This window comes from Dermochelys coriacea, chromosome 6 (genome assembly GCF_009764565.3).
Source record: "Dermochelys coriacea isolate rDerCor1 chromosome 6, rDerCor1.pri.v4, whole genome shotgun sequence".
Classification (NCBI taxonomy): Eukaryota; Metazoa; Chordata; order Testudines; family Dermochelyidae; genus Dermochelys; species Dermochelys coriacea.
The window spans coordinates 29249462-29270202 of NC_050073.1; the positions used below are offsets into that span (position 1 = coordinate 29249462).

Here is a 20741-nt window from a genome sequence, read left to right on the forward strand (position 1 = left end):
AATGCTCTCAAACCCCGTCACTTGTGGCTGACCTAGAGGCTCTCTCTTATGGTATGTCTACATTTCAAGAGTGGGGTGTGATTCCCAACTCAAGTGTCATACTTACACTAGTTCTCATCAAGCTAGCACACTAAAAATAGATGGTACCCATTGCAGCATGAGCAGCAAGAGGGGCTAGACACCCTGAGTGCATGCCCGTCAGAGACACTAGGTATGTACTCGGGGAGGTTAGCCACTCCTGCTGCTGCAGCTACGTTTTATGTCTTCTCAAGCTGGAAATCACACCCCCACAGCTTGGAGTGGAGACATACTCTGAGAAAGGCATCCAATCTCAACGTAAAGACTCCAGATGATGCATTCACCACACAACTTGGTAGTTAATTAAAAAAAATTGCATCTTGAATTTTTCTAACTTCAATTTACTGGTGTAACTAAGAAGAGAAGATGGCCCTTCATTTGAAACTCCCCCAGTTTAGCAGACTTATATGTTTTCATTTTATAGCCTACTCAAAATCCCTCCCCAACCATATGGTACTTTTTCCTACTTAGACTTAAACAGGATTCATTATACTCTGATTTTTAAAGACATCCCTCATTTCTAAAGCATATTTTCCAGTAATTGTACAATTCCAATTAAAAGTCCTTAAAGTATGTTGCGATCCTTCTAAGCCAGCTCTCTGAAAGTCAGAAATGTTAGCATTGTTTAATGGAATCTGGACTTTTCATAAGCAGACAGATATTTACCAAAGAGCTCTGAACTATAAAAAAACAAAAACAAAAAAACCAGAACATTTTAACTTCTTCAAGATCCTAACCCTCTAGCTCCGACAATTACCGGGTTTTAGCCTGCGATGTAGTCCCTGGTGCAAGGGACCCACTTACCCCTGCTCAAATGCATCAGGTGGGAGGAATTTGGGGGGAATGTAGAAAGGTGATGGAGGGGAATAAGTAGCATTGTCTAGTTTTTAGGATAGGGGATGGTGACTCTGGACTTCTGGGCTCTAACCTGGCTTTGTCACTGACTGAGTTGGGCCTTAATTCTCCAAATACTTCATCTTTGATGTCAATGGGGCAACTCATTATGTATAAAAGTTCAGCATGTATGTAAGTCTTATTTAAACAGTGTCTTGCTGTGTAATGCTGAGCAAGGCCTTTCAAACTCTGTACCTCAGTTTATCATGGCTAAAGTGTGTCCTGTCTTAATTGTTGCAAAGATTAATTAACGTTCATGAAGAGTTCGGAGCTGCCTGGATGTGAATGCTGCTACATATTAAATATATGGGTGACCAATATACCAAGGAATAGCTGACTGCTTAAGACCCAAGGCTTGCATGTGTTTCTAAAGTCCCAGTCAAGGCAAATTATTTTCATCTTGCAAGTTCTGGTGATCAAAACAATATGAGGAAATTTTATTGCTGCAGATCTGAAGGAACAGGCCCCCTCCTAAAAGAATATCAGGAGCCATTTTTGAGAGCTAGAGACTTAATGGGAAACAAGCCTTTATAGAGAAGGGAAAGCACTGCAAGCTACTAATCCTGGTGTATGCTTTGAAAAATGGTCTCTGCACCGTATTATAATGACCAAATCCTGGGAAACAAATAATTAATATAAACAATAATAATAATATGGTGAGCTTGTTGACTTATTACTTATTCAGTTAGCAGGAGCTGCTCCTGGTGTCCAGGCATCTAGGGGTTAGTTCTAAAGCAAGAACATTTTTTTTAAATGCTTTGTTTAAGGATATCTTGCCTACATTTCAAGAACAGCTGCACTGCTAAATTCTCTTCAGTGACACAGCTTGGCTTGGTGGCAGTGTGCCTGTTCCATTCCAGTAAAACATACTACTATGTTCTCTCACAACAGCCCCAATGCCCTATTTGGTTAAAAAGGAAAATCCATCCTTGTAAACGAGTGACTGTTAAAAAATTTTTGTCTCTAGTGTGCATCTGTAGAGATACTGTGACATTTCACTCCATATTCTTTAGGAAAATATGCTTATGATATGAATATGACATAACAGATATACTTTATGCAAGATGGGTCTTGTAAGGTATCATTGCAAAGGGTACGATTTACTGAATGTGATTATCCAATTTGTATGAATGTATCATTTCTGTATCTAAAATTAGGAATATGGACTCTGTAACAATTACAACTGGGTGTGTACTGGGAAGACACCCAGCAAACAACAGGCCATCAGATTTGATGAGCCATCAAGAAGGAGCAAGAAAACCATGAAGATACTAATCTCTCTGCCTGCTGGGAGTTGCCTGGGGACATAACTGTGACACTACTAGGTCATGTGGTCTTGTCACCTGATACTAAGCATTACCTGGGACTTCTGGTAACTTTCCACTGGAAGGGAAGGGGGGTCAAGTTTGGGAAACAAAGGACTCCCATCTTATATAAATCCTATTTAAGGTGAGGAGGAAGGCAAATGTGTCTCCTCCTCTCCATGGCCTGTCTACCCAAGAAGAAAGACTGCTAAAGTCACCTGAAGGGAAGGCAACGGGATGGGGTGAAGAGTCCAGACTGAGTCAGGGGTCCAGTCTGAAAAGGAACATAACTGGAACTCTGAACCACAGAACCTTTGCAACCTGCCTAAAATAACATTTAGGGTAAGAAATTACATTTTGTAACCTGTTTCTTAAGTATATTGAGCTTAGCTTGCGTATTTTGTTTTATTTGCTCAGTAATCTGCTTTGTTCTGTCTGTTCTCTCTTATATTTACTTAAAATTCACCTTTTGTAGTCAGTAAACTTATTTCTTGATTACAATATAATTCAGTTTATGTAATTTCTAACTGGGGAGGCAAGAAGTTGTGCATATCTCCCTCCACATTGAGGGAGGGGGAAAATTTCATAAAACCTTTGGGTTTGTACCCCTCAAAGGGAGTGGGCACATGAGTGTTGCGGGAGTTCTCTCACACAGAGCTGATTTCACTCTGTGTCTGCAGCGGGGTGTGGCCCTACCTGGGTGTGTGCGCCGCAAGAAGCCGGAGAGCCTAATCCAGCAAAGCAGTAAGAGGGAACTCAGGCTAAGTGAGCAGGGGAGGCTCAGTTAAACCTCAGCAGATCAGGTGACACCCCAAAGGGCCCAAACCCATCACAGATACCATAAAAGCCATTTTTATAGGACATTGTCCCCCAGGTATTCTCTGTTTTAGCTGTGGCTTCTAGGCTGATCCCTTTTTGAGGATTTTGACACGAAAGCAGCTTCCTGTGTGGTTCTTCTTGTACACTGTCAGAAGTGGTGCTAAAATCCAAACATCAAGATACAGAACATCCAAAATCATGGCTAGGGAAAAACAACTTGTGTTTGCTCACTAAAAACTTGTGAAGAGAAGCACATGTCAAAGTTTGTGTCATGATTTAACAGAGACATGATTGTTTTCTTATTGCAGCTCAACACAATGGTGTGAAGCCAGAAGGAGAGAGGAAAAGACCAGAAGAAGAAAGACTCATGTTGACTTTTCAGACTAGCTTCCCTATCCATGGGGCTCTGTTAGCTACATTAGAAAACAAAGAGGACACCACACCTAGCTTTGGAAAATTTTATATCATAGCAGCCTTGTCTATGGGTCTTCCCACCAAAGCCAAGTTTTAGCAAAGTAGTAGTTAGAAGTTCAAGATGGTTCATGTCAAGGTGTGGAGAAAGGGAGAGGTATCAGAATACTCAACTCTGCTCTCAGGTCACATGTGCCACTCTAGAATAATGCTTACCATGACAGTCCCATAAAGAAGCTGTGTGTTCAGAGTATAAATTTAGGGCTCTACCCTACCAGCCCTTAAGAATGTGAATAGTCCCAGTGTGACTACTCATGCAAATAAAACAGTGTTGCTAATTCCACATATTCAAAAATCATGGGTAAGGTCGCAAAAAAATTGTGAGAGGCTTAAATATCATGGGATTTAAAAATAATAAATGTGTGGCTCTTTAGTTGCCTCATAGTGCTGGAGTCTTTGCAGGTCACACTTTCAAACTCTGCTCTCTAACCATTAGGGATAGAAATTTCTTTTTTAAATGAAAGCTGACATTCTTATGTGATCATGTTACTCCAGGAGACAGGGATGTCAGAACACCACCAAATATCATGAGATTCTCAGGAAAATGGCAAGATTGGGCAACACTTAAAGGGTCAGACCCTTAGATTCCAACAAATCCATAAATGCAACATGGGCCAAACAATGGCCACAGGTCTACAGCGGACTCCCTGGGCCTTCACAGGAGAAAGGTGCCAGAATTTCTGAAGGGCCAATCATCAGGCTGGGAGCTCACTCCAGTCTGTGGGTGCCGACCATCATGTAACTGATTGGTAGCTCTACAGCTCCTACTACGATAGCAAGCCCATCCTCAGGATTGTTCAGACTAGTGCAGAACCCCCCCACCGCCCCATGAGGAAAGTCAGAGACCTGCACACAGGGCCCAAAATGGATTATTTGCAGAGCACTGCAATGTATATTTTCCCTTTTGACTGTAGTGAGGCATAATTTTAGATCTGTAGTTTAGGTTCTATAGTACTAGAGAATATGGCAATTTGCCTGCCGGGGAATATTTGGTTTAATGCAACAAATGCTCACCCATATTCTCGTGCATCATACTCATCCCTGCACAAAGGTGCTCAAACATGAGGAAAAGGGGGCACAAATAGCATACACACACACACACACACCTACCTCAGTGCAGAGTCTGGGTACAATGTGATCTTTGCACTCCTCTAAGCACAAGGCTTGAGAAAGCTACCATACTAGTCACTGGCTTTAGCAAAGTGGATGGGAAAAGGGATGGATCTTTAGCTATGCCATCTTCTATATAGCACCCAGCACAGCTGAGCAAGCATAGAGCACCGCAGAGGCCTTGCTCTCACCAAAAGGACCTACTGTGACAATGCACAGAACATGGTAATATAACCCTCTTGCCCAGCCTTGTTTCTCCACCAACGCCCTTTTCTTGGAACAACATTAGCCACTACCCAGAAATATGTCACCATTTAGTGAAGAAAATAACGTTGAGAGCACTTGGCCGTTTACAGGAAGCCATTAAAGGCGCTCCAAGCAGACCGAGTTGCACAGCTGTGATGAGCGACCAGGAGGGAGGCTGCATTCCTTTTCTCAACTATTTCCTGACAATCTTCTACGACTGCACAGCTCTGAATTGGACAACTCAGAGCTGGAGAAGCAGGGAATTTCCTCTGTATGAGTGACTTTTAAACTGGCATGTTTACAACAGGAAAAATAAAAAACAATCACCCCACATGGGAACAGAGTTCAGTTCAGTTCCTCAGAGTGCCCAGGATACACCTCTAAGCCAGACCTTTCAGAAAGGCTCAGCATCCACAGCTGAAGCCAGATTTTCACAAGAGCTCAGAACCCACCTGGGAACTTCATTTAAGGGCCTTCAGGGGAGATGAGCTGATTTGAAAATTCAGCCCCGGTTGTAGGGGCTGAATCTCTGAGCCCTAGTGTCTGACTGCCATGTTAATGTGAAAAGTGGCCACTGCATACAGGATACTAACCCGTTCTCTTTTAATTAATTTGGGATAGTTAAATATTCACATTGGTACAGGCTGAATCTTGCAGTCCTCACTCAGATAAAATTGCATCAGCCCTAACTGTACTTACCTCACTGCCAGTTAGGCCCTGATCCAGAAAAGTACTTAAGCACATGCTGAACTTTAAATAATGGAATTACTCACATGCTTACGTTCAACACGGGATCAAGTGCTTTGCTGAAGTCGAGGCCTAACTCAATATTAAAACACTCCCCCCCGAAACATAATAAAGGGGTTAGGAACTTAAGTGACTTAGGAGCCTGAATCCTATTCAATGGGACATAGGCTACTAAATCACTTACACACTTCTGACAAATTTTACTCAAAATCAAGTTATCTTTAATCTAATAGCATTTCCCCTATTAATGGGCTGAGAGGCATCGTCACCCATCTAAGGCCATATTGCAAATCTCGTCCACTGATGTTGAGAGTGTAGAGATGTCGTGAAGCCCAAATCAGGTTTGCTTTGTACACAAATCTACTCTTTAAATATCTGCATTTGTCAGAATTGATCTGATCAACAGTGGACATGTGCCAGAAATCCTTAATGATGACAAATTTCCTTCATCTTTTGGCTTTTTACTTTCTGTCATGCTACCTCCTATCAGCTGAAGGCATAAATCCTCCAGTAGATAGACCAGACAGATTAATAGGCTACATCATTGCTACTCAGAGTGTATTACAGTCCAATGTTTGTGCTAAAAGTGTCATGTTAAAGCACTGTATCATGCTCATAACTCCAAAGTTGCTAAGACAATCAGAGCTATAAAAAAAAAAAACACATAAAAACTAAACAAGATTAGCACTGTTGTCCCATATTTGCTTATCATCTACTGGATGTTTTCAATATTGTTAAAATGGATTTTTCTCTTGTTGAAATTATGGGGAACATATTGTGAAATGTATTTGACAGAGTTCTGAATTTAGGTAAGTATACTGCTTGGCTTTTACGTGTTTCACTGTTTCTGGATTTATTTATTCATTTATTAGAGTATAGCATGAGGGTTTTTTTTAATTCTTGGCCTTGGATATTTAAATCATGTCTATAGGTAAGGTGGATTTGAACTAAACCTTGCATACTTACATTTGTATAAATCTGGAATGACAAAACTATGTATTGATTTGTGCCTTGTTTAAAGCAAACTGTGATAAATCACTTATTCCTTAATTTGGCCTCTAGTTAGCTTATGAGTTATTTCCCTTTTTGATAAGGTATAGCTATTGTCAAACAAGCAAAGAAGCAACTTCATTGTGGCAAAGACTTACTAATACATTTGTGCTAATTATTTAACTTGCAAATGAACATGTCCAGTACTGCAAATACATTACGCTGAAGATAAACTTTTACAGACTCTATAAGCCTTCACTGTACATTACTGCTCTATCTGAAACTGTGCACCTAACTGTTCCATGGGAATATTAGAAGTGACTGCTCCCACAATGGTAGGGAAGGAAACATTAAGAAAATGTGCTTGGTCATTGTTGAGTCCCTTTCTACAGGGGAAAGAAGATACATAAAATCACATTAGCAAACTTGATTTGAAACACCCCTTATCATCTAGCTTATCATCTTTCCAATAATGTTTGCTGATTGTGGCAAATTGCGCGGTACCCACGCTTCCTCTTCTTGGGGGTGAGGGGGGGTTCAGGGCACAGTTTCCTGCCCCTAAAGTAGGGTATCTATTATCCCACTAGTAACCCAGAGACGGGTAGTGGAGAGGGAGGGAGGGACCCGGGCCCGCCTTCTACGCTAGGTCCCAGCCCAGGGGCCCTAAGGATAGTGGTAAACCACTTGAACTAGTGCTTCCTTCCCCTGGGCTACTTCCCTCTCCTGCTCTTCAGCTTGTGGGGCTTCCTGCCCTCTCTCTCTCTCTCTCTCTCTCTCTCTGCACAAGCCGGGTGTCTCTTTACCTAGGGTCTTCGTCTTCTAGCCAGCCACAGTACTTCTCCAAACTCTCCTCTACTTCAACTCCTCCAAACTGCACTCTGCTTCAACTCCTTCCCCTGGCTGATTGAAACAGGGGATTTTTTATCAGGTGACTAGCTTCAGGTGCTCTAATTGGCTTCAGGTGATGTTAATTAATCTATAGAAACCTTTCTTCCCTTTACAGGGAATAAGGCTTCTCCTCATCCTGGGACTTACATATCTCTCCTATATCACTCTCCTGTAGCCTTGCTGTATCACATGATCTTATTGAAATCTTTAAAGGTGCCTAAGTTGCAACGTGACCAGCTAACACAACTGTAAAACACCATGTAGAGGCTAGGATAAAAGGTATGTTTTTTGCAGATATAACACTTGTTAACATGTTCTAGACAAGGAAACATGTACTTTAATATATTCTACATAGGCTCCACCCTAGGCTTTAGCTTGACTAGGTTTGCACTTATTGAAGACAGGTGTGTCTTGTCCAACAAATACGTTAGAGTGTATTAGCTAATGCATGTTATCATCACACCTTTAAATCCTCATTTAGACAAGGCCTTAAAGTGCATCTACAGTAGGGGTATGTCTGGACGAGGATAAAAGGCTCATTTCTTAGATCATGTTAGCTAGCACAATCTAACATTTTCTGAAACTTTAGTAAAAAGAAAAGGGGTACTTGTGGCACCTTAGAGACTAACAAATTTATTAGAGCATAAGCTTTCGTGAGCTACAGCTCACTTCATCGGATGCATTTGGTGGAAAAAACAGAGGGGAGATTGATATACACACACAGAGAACATAAAACAATGGGTTTATCATACACACTGTAAGGAGAGTGATCACTTAAGATAAGCCATCACCAGCAGCAGGGGGGGGGAAAGGAGGAAAACCTTTCATGGTGACAAGCAAGGTAGGCTAATTCCAGCAGTTAACAAGAATATCTGAGGAACAGTGGGGGGTGGGGTGGGGTGGGGTGGGGGGAGAAATAACATGGGGAAATAGTTTTACTTTGTGTAATGACTCATCCATTCCCAGTCTCTATTCAAGCCTAAATTAATTGTATCCAGTTTGCAAATTAATTCCAATTCAGCAGTCTCTCGTTGGAGTCTGTTTTGAAGCTTTTTTGTTGAAGGATAGCCACTCTTAGGTCTGTAATCGAGTGACCAGAGAGATTGAAGTGTTCTCCAACTGGTTTTTGAATGTTATAATTCTTGACGTCTGATTTGTGTCCATTCATTCTTTTGCGTAGAGACTGTCCAGTTTGGCCAATGTACATGGCAGAGGGGCATTGCTGGCACATGATGGCATATATCACATTGGTAGATGCGCAGGTGAACGAGCCTCTGATAGTGTGGCTGATGTGATTAGGCCCTATGATGGTATCCCCTGAATAGATATGTGGACGCAGGTGGCAACGGGCTTTGTTGCAAGGATAGGTTCCTGGGTTAGTGGTTCTCTTGTGTGGTGTGTGGTTGGTGGTGAGTATTTGCTTCAGATTGGGGGGCTGTCTGTAAGCAAGGACTGGCCTGTCTCCCAAGATCTGTGAGAGTGATGGGTCTTCCTTCAGGATAGGTTGTAGATCCTTGATGATGCGGTTGGAGAGGTTTTAGTTGGGGGCTGAAGGTGATGGCTAGTGGCGTTCTGTTGTTTTCTTTGTTGGGCCTGTCCTGTAGTAGGTGACTTCTGGCTCTATCAATCTGTTTCTTCACTTCAGCAGGTGGGTATTGTAGTTGTAGGAATGCATGATAGAGATCTTGTAGGTGTTTGTCTCTGTCTGAGGGGTTGGAGCAAATGCGGTTATATCGCAGAGCTTGGCTGTAGACAATGGATCGAGTGGTATGATCTGGATGAAAGCTAGAGGCATGTAGGTAGGAATAACGGTCAGTGGGTTTCCGATATAGGGTGGTGTTTATGTGACCATCGTTTATTAGCACCGTAGTGTCCAGGAAGTGGATCTCTTGTGTGGACTGGTCCAGGCTGAGGTTGATGGTGGGATGGAAATTGTTGAAATCATGGTGGAATTCCTGAGGAAACTACAGTCCATAGGTGATCTTCCTAAAAACACCATCCTAGCCACTATGGATGTAGAAGCCCTCTACACCAACATTCCACACAAAGATGGACTACAAGCCGTAAGGAACAGTATCCCCGATACTGTCACGGCTAACCTGGTGGCTGAACTTTGTGACTTTGTCCTCACCCATAACTATTTCACATTTGGGGACAATGTATACCTTCAAATCAGCGGCACTGCGATGGGTACCCGCATGGTCCCACAGTATGCCAACATTTTTATGGCTGACTTAGAACAACGCTTCCTCAGCTCTCGTCCCCTAATGCCCCTACTCTACTTGCGCTACATTGATGACATCTTCATCATCTGGACCCATGGAAAAGAAGCCCTTGAGGAATTCCACCATGATTTCAACAATTTCCATCCCACCATCAACCTCAGCCTGGACCAGTCCACACAAGAGATCCACTTCCTGGACACTACGGTGCTAATAAACGATGGTCACATAAACACCACCCTATATCGGAAACCCACTGACCGTTATTCCTACCTACATGCCTCTAGCTTTCATCCAGATCATACCACTCGATCCATTGTCTACAGCCAAGCTCTGCGATATAACCGCATTTGCTCCAACCCCTCAGACAGAGACAAACACCTACAAGATCTCTATCATGCATTCCTACAACTACAATACCCACCTGCTGAAGTGAAGAAACAGATTGACAGAGCCAGAAGAGTACCCAGAAGTCACCTACTACAGGACAGGCCAAACAAAGAAAATAACAGAACGCCACTAGCCATAACCTTCAGCCCCCAACTAAAACCTCTCCAACCGCATCATCAAGGATCTGCAACCTATCCTGAAGAAAGACCCATCACTCTCACAGATCTTGGGAGACAGGCCAGTCCTTGCTTACAGACAGCCCCCCAGTCTGAAGCAAATACTCACCAGCAACCACACACCACACAACAGAACCACTAACCCAGGAACCTATCCTTGCAACAAAGCCCATTGCCAACCCTGTCCACATATCTATTCAGGGGATACCATCATAGGGCCTAATCACATCAGCCACACTATCAGAGGCTCCTTCACCTGCGCATCTACCAATGTGATATATGCCATCATGTGCCAGCAATGCCCCTCTGCCATATACATTGGCCAAACTGGACAGTCTCTACGCAAAAGAATGAATGGACACAAATCAGACGTCAAGAATTATAACATTCAAAAACCAGTTGGAGAACACTTCAATCTCTCTGGTCACTCGATTACAGACCTAAGAGTGGCTATCCTTCAACAAAAAAGCTTCAAAAACAGACTCCAACGAGAGACTGCTGAATTGGAATTAATTTGCAAACTGGATATAATTAACTTAGGCTTGAATAGAGACTGGGAATGGATGAGTCATTACACAAAGTAAAACTATTTCCCCATGTTATTTCTCCACCCCACCCCACCCCCCATTGTTCCTCAGATATTGAAGAAGCTGTAGCTCACGAAAGCTTATGCTCTAATAAATTTGTTAGTCTCTAAGGTGCCACGGGTACTCCTTTTCTTTTTGCGAATACAGACTAACACGGCTGCTACTCTGAAACCCGTCAGATATTCTTGTTAACTGCTGGAATTAGCCTACCTTGCTTGTCACCATGAAAGGTTTTCCTCCTTTCCCCCCCCTGCTGCTGGTGATGGCTTATTTTAAGTGATCACTCTCCTTACAGTGTGTATGATAAACCCATTGTTTCATGTTCTCCGTGTGTGTATATCAATCTCCCCTCTGTTTTTTCCACCAAATGCATCCGATGAAGTGAGCTGTAGTTCACGAAAGCTTATGCTCTAATAAATTTGTTAGTCTCTAAGGTGCCACAAGTACTCCTTTTCTTTTTGCGAATACAGACTAACATGGCTGCTACTCTGAAACCTGAAACTTTAGTGTAGACAAGGCAAGTTGAACTATATTAGTTAATCAGTTGAAACCTAGATGTGAGCTTAGGGTTCATCTCAAGCAGGCAACATCTGTAAAAGTTTCCTTATCTACAACAGAGTTTTAAAACATTAGCTAATTTTTTTAAAACATGTTTTGCCCTAGGTGTAAGAAGTAAGTGGTGTTTCAAATCATGTTAGCTAACTCAACTAAAATCACCTGTTCACTTGTCTAGAAAAGCTCTTAGATCCCATGATCTAGATTCTGAACTCAGTTACTCCATTGACTTCCATTGGAATCACTTCAGATTTACACCAGCGTAACAGAGTAGAGCCTGACCCTACCTTTGTAAGTAAGGTATTCATAGAATTCAACTAATATGCATCAGGATTTCTATAGCAATCTTACAGTGTGTTTTTAAAAATATCTGTTTCATCATTTTTTCCTCTTCTGTATCTTAAAATAAATACATCTTCAGTTTTATTTAATTTGGATTACTTCTAGGGTTGTCAATTAATTGCAGTTAACTCACATGATTAACTCAAAACAATTAATCATGATTAATCAGTTTTAATTGCACTGTTAAACAATAGAATACAAATTTAAATTTATTTAATATTTTGGATGTTTTTCTACATTTTCATATATGTTGTATTCTGTGTTTTAATTGAAATGAAAGTGTATATTATTTTTATTTATTTGCACTGTGAAAATGATAAACGAAAGAAACAGTAGTTTTCAATTCACTTCAGACAAGTACTATAGTGCAATCTCTTTGTCATGAAGTGCAACTTACAAATGTAGATTTTTTTTTGTTATGTGACTGCACTCAAAAACAAAACAATGTAAAACTTCAGAGCCGACAAGTCCACTCAGTCCTACTTCTAAATAAGAAGAGGGCAGCATTATCTCCTGCAAATGTAAACAAATTTATTTGTTTGAGCAACTGGCTGAACAAGAAGTAGGACTGAGTGGATTTGTAGGCTCTAAAGTTTAACATTATTTTATTTTTTAATGCAGTTTTTTGTACATAATTCTACATTTGTAAAGTTCAACTTTCATGATAAAGAGATTGCACTACAGTACTTGTATTAGGTGAATTGAAAAATACTATTTCTTTTGTTTTTTTACAGTGCAAATACTTGTAATCAGAAATAATTATAAAGTAAGCACAGTACACTTTGTATTCTGCTTTGTAACTGAAATCAATATATTTGAAAATGTAGAAAACATCTAAAAATATTTAAATAAATGGTATTCTGTTATTAACAGTGTGATTAATCACACGATTAATTTTTTAATTGCTTGACAGCCCTAATTACTTCAGAATCTTCAAGATACTGAAAGATGCTCTTGAAGATTGTGTTGTTTACACACCTTCAGTTCAGGAAGAAGGAAACAGAAATGGGGAATGAACTGCTGAGTTGCTGGTCTAATGAAGAGAGGATGTTTGATCAGAGACTATATGACACAAGGAAATTGTCCCTGTGCTAAATTGAGTGCATACTACACTCGACAAGACACTGAAACCTCAGAGGGTCTTTATGCTTTCATTTTAAGGCAGAACTATGCTACTGTAGAAATGCACTCTAAATATATTTTATGTCACTAATGTATATAAAGTACATTTTGGACTCTGCAAGTATAACTATTTGCACTTCTTTTTGAAAAAAAATCAAAGCAAAAGGGAAAAAAACAATGAAAGGGGTTCATTTAACCACTCTTTCTCTTACACAATGAAAGATACCACTTTTTATGCATTAAAAGAGCCATATAAACTCTGAGTTAAATTTTGTCATGAAGTTTTCAAATGACTTCAATGAGAGCTACATGTGGGCATCCCCAGATCTGGACCATCTGATCAAATCCTTCATAGGTAAGAATTACTTGTTTCCCTCTGATGTATTTGAGTGTAAATTCACAATCTTATAATCCCTCTCAATATGTTTCATGATCTACTTTACGGTCTTTAATTAAGTCCAAGCTCAACATCTCTCATACAAAAATTGAAGAAAACTCTCAATCAGAACTCATCACATGAGAAAAGAACAAAGTTAGAACTAGTTAGAAACAAGCATATGTCTGGCCTTTGCAACACCTAAAAGTGAAAACCTATCACTTCAAAGAGGACCTGGTGCTTGAATGAAAACTTTGAACCACTGTCTATTTATAAATGATGTCACTAATATATCACATATTCTGTTTTTCTTCCTTTGTCCTTTCTTTTCCCCCAAGCATATTTGCATGAAAACACAAGCTTTGCTTTCTAAAAGCTCATCTGCTCTGGTTGCTTATTCCCCATTGAAGTCATAATCCTCTGTTTGTGACATCAAAATAATTTGCACATTAGCCAATTGTTTGTGATGTCACAAATGGAGGATTATGACTTCAGCAGGAATGAGCAATAGGAGCAGATGAGCTCTTATGAAGCAGAGATCCTTTTTTCATGAAAATTTCCTTTGTGATAAAGAACAAGGGGAGAAATGGGAAAAATGGTGCACCAAACAACTTGTTTCAAAACAGACTGTTTTCTCAAGGTTTTCTATGGGGTTTCAGCAACTCTTAAAAACATGCACTTTACAGTTCAAAGGACACTTCATTCTTCATCACATGCTGCTGCTTCTGTGGTTGCTGAGGAGCATATGCTGCAGAGCAGACACAAAGGGACTAAAGCTAAGCTGGGGCTCTTGGCATTTCCCTGAATGAACCTTCTGAAAACTTTTGCGCTGCATTTGTAACTGAACCCCCCCTTCATACGCACACACCCGACCCCACAACCTCAATGCAGAACCTGCTGCATAGCTTAGAAAAGGCAACTGAAGCACCTCAAAGTTTATAAACTACTTTCTGAATTTGTGAGTAAATGTAGTAGCCGTGTAAGTGCAGGGGTGCAATAGGGTGAACCAGGGGGCCCAGGCCCCCCTTTAATCCCTGACCAGAACTGGCATGATGGAGGGGTGGCTGGGCCAAATTTGAGTGGCACTGTAACCCTGTGTGCCTGCTTGGCCCCCACCACCCCCTACTTCTGCTGTTTCTCCAGCATCCATGGTCACCAGACTCCCCCAGCACCTCTGGGGGGAAGCAGAGCAGGGGGCACCAGGAACCTCCAGGCCTCAGGAGGGTGAGAGGATTGAATCTGGGCTTTTGGTGCTTCCTGGAGAAGCAGAGACACCGAAGCAGGATGAGGTCTGGGGTTCCCAGAACTGCCTGCCCCCTGGTGGGGACGCTGCTCTTCAGCCAGATCGACTCTCTGGGTAAGAGCTTGGGATTGAATGTGGGTCAGGGAAATTGCAGGGCTAAGTGAGGGGCAATATGGGAGGAAGAGCTTGGAGCTGTGTGTGGGGCAGAGAGACCACAGAGGTGAGTGCAGGGCAATCAAGGGGCTGGGAGAAGGAAGAGGGCAGGGCTGGGTGGGGACTGCAGGGGGACAGTATGTGTGGAGCTGGGTGCAGGGGAAAGAGGGCAGGGCTGGGTGCAGAGACAGCATGAGAGCGCTCAGGACAGGTTGGGGCTGTGCAGGGCTCGGTACAGGACAGTGGAGGGAGAGCTCTGGGCCCCCTCCTTAGGAAAATGCTGGTTGCACACTGTGTAAGTGGGAGACAACTAGCAATGCAGCCAGGTGCTGTGCAAGCATCTCTCTCCTGGGTTGCCAGTGCACTTCACTTCCAACCTGGTAGACCCAATGCAACTCCTATTCAGGACATCTCATGGGTAGAAATTGTAAAAGGAGTGGCAGTTTTATGATGTGCACAATGGTTTTATGATATATGACGGAAGGAAGGATGATTTTTTAGGCAAGGCACTGGGTTACGACTCAGGAGATCTGGGTTCATTTCCCAGCTCAGCCAGAGACTTCCTGTGAGACCTTGAGCAAATCACTTAATCTCCAAGTGTCTCACTTCCCTATCTGTAAATCAAGGATACTAATGCTTTCTTCATTTGTCTTTGTGTAGATTGTTACATTATTCAGGGTAGGGACTGTTTCTTACTGGGTGATTGTAGGATGCCAAGCACAATGTGGCCCTGATCTTGACCAGGACTCCTAGGCGATATCTTACTACTAATTGTAAAGTGTACAAATGGAGGTTCAGATGAGAACAAACTCATTTTTAATTGTGCCCTAAATCCTGGGAAGGTCTCAGGAGGCAAATGTTGTTCAGTTACTCTGATATCCATCTGGACTAACTCCATTGATTTGAATGACCTTACTTTGGATTGAGACCTGCATAAATGAGAGCAAAACAGAGATCCAGGCTTCTGGAGCTGAAAACCTCTCACCCATTGTGAAACCTGTACCACCTAACGTTCCTGGGTTAATCCACTGATGTCTACATCACAGCCAGGGCCAATATTTTCAACAGGTATTGAAATACTAGGAATTCCAGGGTTCTGTGCAGCTGCTGCTTTACAAGCTATGCACTTACCCTGCCTGCAGATGCAAAGGATGTAATGGGAAGTTTGTTTTGTGCCATAATCTGCAGAATTCGTGACGTATTTTTTGGTCTCTCTTTTTGTAACCTCAGTTTACCTCTGTGATCACAGAGAAGCCAGCGTGACTCTCCTTTCTTGCCAGAACTGAGAAATACAGTAGACTGTTTAAAATAAATAAAACAAAGAACCACCCACGTTAAAACTACACAACATGAGTAATGATGTTGCTTTAACAAATGGTGCATTATGTTAATCTAAGTTGCTATATATGTTCATATTCATAACATATATTTAAGCATTTGAGGGATTTTAGCATTTTACTAGCAAGTATGGTGTATCTAACCAAGTGTGGTCAAGGCTTGGCATAAGTATTAATCCGCAGGTTTTCCCACCTCAGCTCTGGCACACTACAGTCACATTGACCTGTTCCTAAAACAGAAAATAACCTGTCCCCCATAAAGAAGGCCTGGATAAAAGCAAAGGCATCTGATGGAATCAGGAGCAGCTACTGTAATTGACTGAATTAAACTGAAGGGAATGCTGAGTTTTAATGGGAATTTAACCCAGACTTTATAGCTAATATCTGAACAAGCAGTTTCAGGATTAAATTAGCAATACTGGACTCTTGAATAAATTGAGTGAGAGACAACAAAGCACTTTGCATCCATTGCTCAAAATTCCAAAAACAGTTCTGTTGTGAGGTTCACCAACTGTGACAATGCTAACAATAGTCCCACCACAGAAGATCAAAGGAAGTAAAGGCTAGCACTGGGATGTCTGAGGGGATAAAGGCTTATGCTGCAGAAACCTTCATGGATGCAGAGAGGAGAGAACCACCACCTGACCGGCAGCCCTGAGCACCACACTACAGTACTACCACCCCTCCCCCCCACACACACTAATGTCATTGCTACTAATGCAGTAGCAACACTTCCTCCTCTTCCCATGTAGGTGGTGGCAGGAATGGAGTGACAGATGGATACTGCTCTTTTCTCCTGACTCCCCTCTTCAGTGCAGCGACCAGCAGAAAGGGGAAATGACCCAGAGCAGAGGAGGGAAGACCAAGGAGGTGGAAGTGTGGGAGGAGAGAGGACAGGCAGGGGGCAACAGAGCAGGGGAGAGAAAGGTAATGGTAGAGAAAGAGGGAGTTGCAGTGGGGGAAGGTGAGAGAGAGAGAGAGAGAGAACAATGAAGGTAAAGCCTAGGGGAGTGGGAGCTTGAGTCGGTAAAGAAACATGTCATCTTTCAGTCCATTTATACATTGCTCATCATTATGTGCCTGTATGTGTTGAAGAAAGAGGAGAAGGAAGTTTTTAGAAAAAGAACAAACAAGGATTTCAAATGGGTGAAAATGTATAGAAAATTAATCCAAGAGCAAATTGTTCCAGGACCCATTTCTTTGCCACAGTTAGCAGTGGTTGTGTTGTAACAGATTTGTATTGCCAGAGCGGTCAGAAAACTTGGGTTAGGACACCATGCTAAGGAGCAGCAATATTGTGTAGGCCACGTATAGCCCAGACAGATTGGCCCTCTAAGCCGTACAATATGAAATGTCGGTTTACAGGAGAAAAAGTGTCTGATAAAAGGAAAAGAACAGAAGGGGGAAACAAAAACAAAGGAAAGATGTAATAAATTATTTCAGCTTCTAGAAAGTTTGCTTTTTTCAACATTTAATCTGTGATTTAATTATTATTATTTATTATTTTTACTGTGATAGTAGCTAGGAGCTGCAGTCACAGACCGGGACACGTCGTCCTAGGTGCCTGCCCTGAAGAATTTAAAATCTAAGCAGCTTCAGACGGAGTAAGAGGAATACCACTTACTTTGAAAGCTATGGGCCAAACTCATTTCTGGTGTATCTCCACCAATATCAGAGTATTACACCACGGGTTAATTTGTCGCTTTCATTTCCTTTCAGAAAATCTGATAAAAATGGTGTCATGGCAGATGAAGCCTAGCTGAAGCCTTCAGTGTATAATTTATATTTTTGTTCAAGACCCAGGACTGGGCAAACTGGGCAAAGGAGAGGGAATTACATTTAGACCCCAGATACAGTAACTTCTCCAAAAACATCCAGGGTTCAATTCAGCAATCAAAGATCACTCCACATCATAGCTGGAGCAATGGGCTGTGAACATGCGAACCTACGAGCAAGAGAAAAGAAATGATTTCCTACCCCATAGTAACTGTGATTCTTCAAGATGATATAATCAATGTGGATCCCCCGGTAGGTGACTGGCAAACAGCATCCTCACAGGGAATGAGGGTCAGCTGCATCTCTCAAATGGTGATTAGAGAGTCCTGATCTCCTGAACCTGGCATCTAACCTAGCCTCTAAGTCCAAGGCATAGCATTTTACAAATGGCAGTGCCTTTCTCCACGTTGCCTCATGCCAGACCCCTCATCCTGGCGTATTTCTGCAGCGGAGAGGATGTTGTCTATAGGCCTGTTCAGAAGTGTTCTGACAAAACATGGTTTTGTTCGAAAATCTTGTTGTTGTAGCGAAATGTTTCACTGATTTGCCAAAACTCTCTCTAAAACCCAGGGACATCTGCACTCTAGCTGGAGATGTCGTTTCCAGCTCCAGCACCGCTGCAGTGGCACAGTTAGCAGGACAGGACAGGACAGTCACCTGAGTATCATTCTGCCCTGGACCCTAGGTACTTACCCAGGCAGCTGGCCCATCCCACGGCCCACATTGCCGTGGCTGCCCTTCTATTTTTGGCACACTACCTCAATCAAAGCTAAAGCATGTATGTCCATCCGAGCTGGAAATTACACCCCCATCTGGAGTGTAGACGTGCCTGCCAGACAGCCAATATTTCAGAGTCCACGGTGTTTCAGGAAGCCTTCCAGGGCTCTGGGGCATGCACCTCCCCGCACCACAGAAGGGAGCCTGCCAGAGCCTGAGCTGGAGTCAGGACTCTGGAGACTGAAAGGCTCCACTGGCTCAGTGGCAGCAGATGGAGCTGAGTCTCTCGGGGCTGCTCGGGTCTACAGCAGGGAGCCTGCCAGCCCGTGGAGTCCTGGCTAGAGACAGGGCTCCAGGGGCTGACAGGATCGTTCACTGTGTCAGGGAGCCTGCCAGCCCCTGAACTCCCTGCTGAAGCCAGGGCTCCGGGGGTTGATAAGCAATTCTGGCTGGGGCTGATGTGTTCAAAATGTCAAAGAGTTTATGGGATTTGTCTTGTATGATTGTCATTTTGATATCTTGGGCTTGTCTATATGAACAGTTTGTTCACGGCAAGCTGGGGTGCGACTCTACCCTACACTAGCCTGCCATGCACTATTTGTGTGGACCCTGCTGCTGTGCATTAACAGTTCAAAGAGGGTTAGATCAAAGCAAACTAACAGTTAATGCACAATATCTGAATCCACACAGATGGTTAGTCTGTGGGGTAGATTCACACCCTGGCTTGCCACAAACTAATGATTTGTGCACACAAGCCCCAAGGGTCTCTGTGAGACACAGTAGGAGATCCTGAAACACTGTAAAACAATCAGCCACTGAGGTAGGAGCTGGTGTGACTACCTCATCAGGTGACAAGGATGATTCTTTTGGTTGAATCTTCCATAGCTCCCATCTCTTGGGTGCCGCCATTGGACTCTGGAGGTGGTAGTCTGAGCAGAGATCTCACTGGGGAGCCAAAGCCAGAGATATCCATCTCCTTTTTTTACTGGACTTACTGAAGGGGTGTCTGCAGGATAGCTGTGATGACAGTCCCCAGTAAGGCCAATATGGTTAGGGTGCATGGTATATGGGTTCTGGCCCAGTTGTAACTTATCAGCCACTCATGTCTCTTTTGCAGTGGAGCCTTGCAAGCGGGTTCTCTGGTAGTGGCTCTTGGGTCACTCTCAGAAGGTAGAGGAGAGACATCCTTGTTCAACGCTGGGAGAAGGTATAATCCAGCAATGCTCAGTGAACAGCAGTGGCATGAGGTAATGTCTCGATCTCAATACTGATGATTTCTCTGGAGGGGATCTTGATAATTCCATGAGGAAATCTTGTAAATGGCACAGTAGCTGGCTCTGGTGTCTTTGTTGTTGCCGGTGATGGCTTATCTAGCCTCACTCCCTTAGCTGAGGTCTTGAACACCCTGTCCTTAGAGGAGTGATGTCTCCTCTCTTCTCTTTAGGGTGAAGTTTTGGCTGCACATCCTTCGACTTGGAAATCCTCAAGGAGAAGGAGGACTTATGCACCAAAAACACATATCAGGGATGAGTATCCCCCAAGACAAGAATGGTGTCATCTATGCCCATTGTCCAAGGGAATACATGCATTGCAGGTCAGGTTTAGAATCCACCATGATGGTTGGCACGAGGTGCCTCGCCTCGCAGTACTGGGGGGCTTCTTCCTTCTCTGTGTGTGTGTGTGTGTGTGTGTGGGGGTGGGTGGGTGGGGGGGTGGGAGGGCGTTAAGGATCCTCCAAATTAAGAAATTATTGAAGATCAGGAGAGTGAAGACATGTTTTCTTCACAAAATCAATGAAGATGATGAGTTTGAAAGTCAGAGAAAAACAGCAGATTAGACACTTGGCAAGACTGTCTTAGTGCCACAGGCAGGAAAAGGGAACTGAGAGAGGGCTGCAACTGCTCAGCCCTTTATGCCCTCATATGGGAGCATGAAATGGCACAGGGCACACACACAGCCCAGGCCAACATGCTAGTCAACAAAATCCTGCCCTCGTGTGCCTGGGGCACAAGTGCACCAACAGTGGGATCCACACTCACACTTCCTTGAAGCAGCAGCTCAGGATCCTCTCAATCCACACCAGTGGCAAGAGCTTTCTGGCAATGCTTTCAATCACGAGGATAAACACAAAGCCCATATCACCATGCAGCAGCCCTATGTCGGCCAATCCACAGGGGGACTCTGTTCCCTCCGCTTCA

General features: G+C 43.0%; 1 protein-coding gene across 18 annotated transcripts in view; it reads right to left on the reverse strand.

Moving 5' to 3' along the window:
• The window catches only part of DENND2B (DENN domain containing 2B), a 304550-nt gene that overhangs the window by 171023 nt on the left and 112786 nt on the right, over window positions 1-20741 (reverse strand). The window lies entirely within an intron of this gene.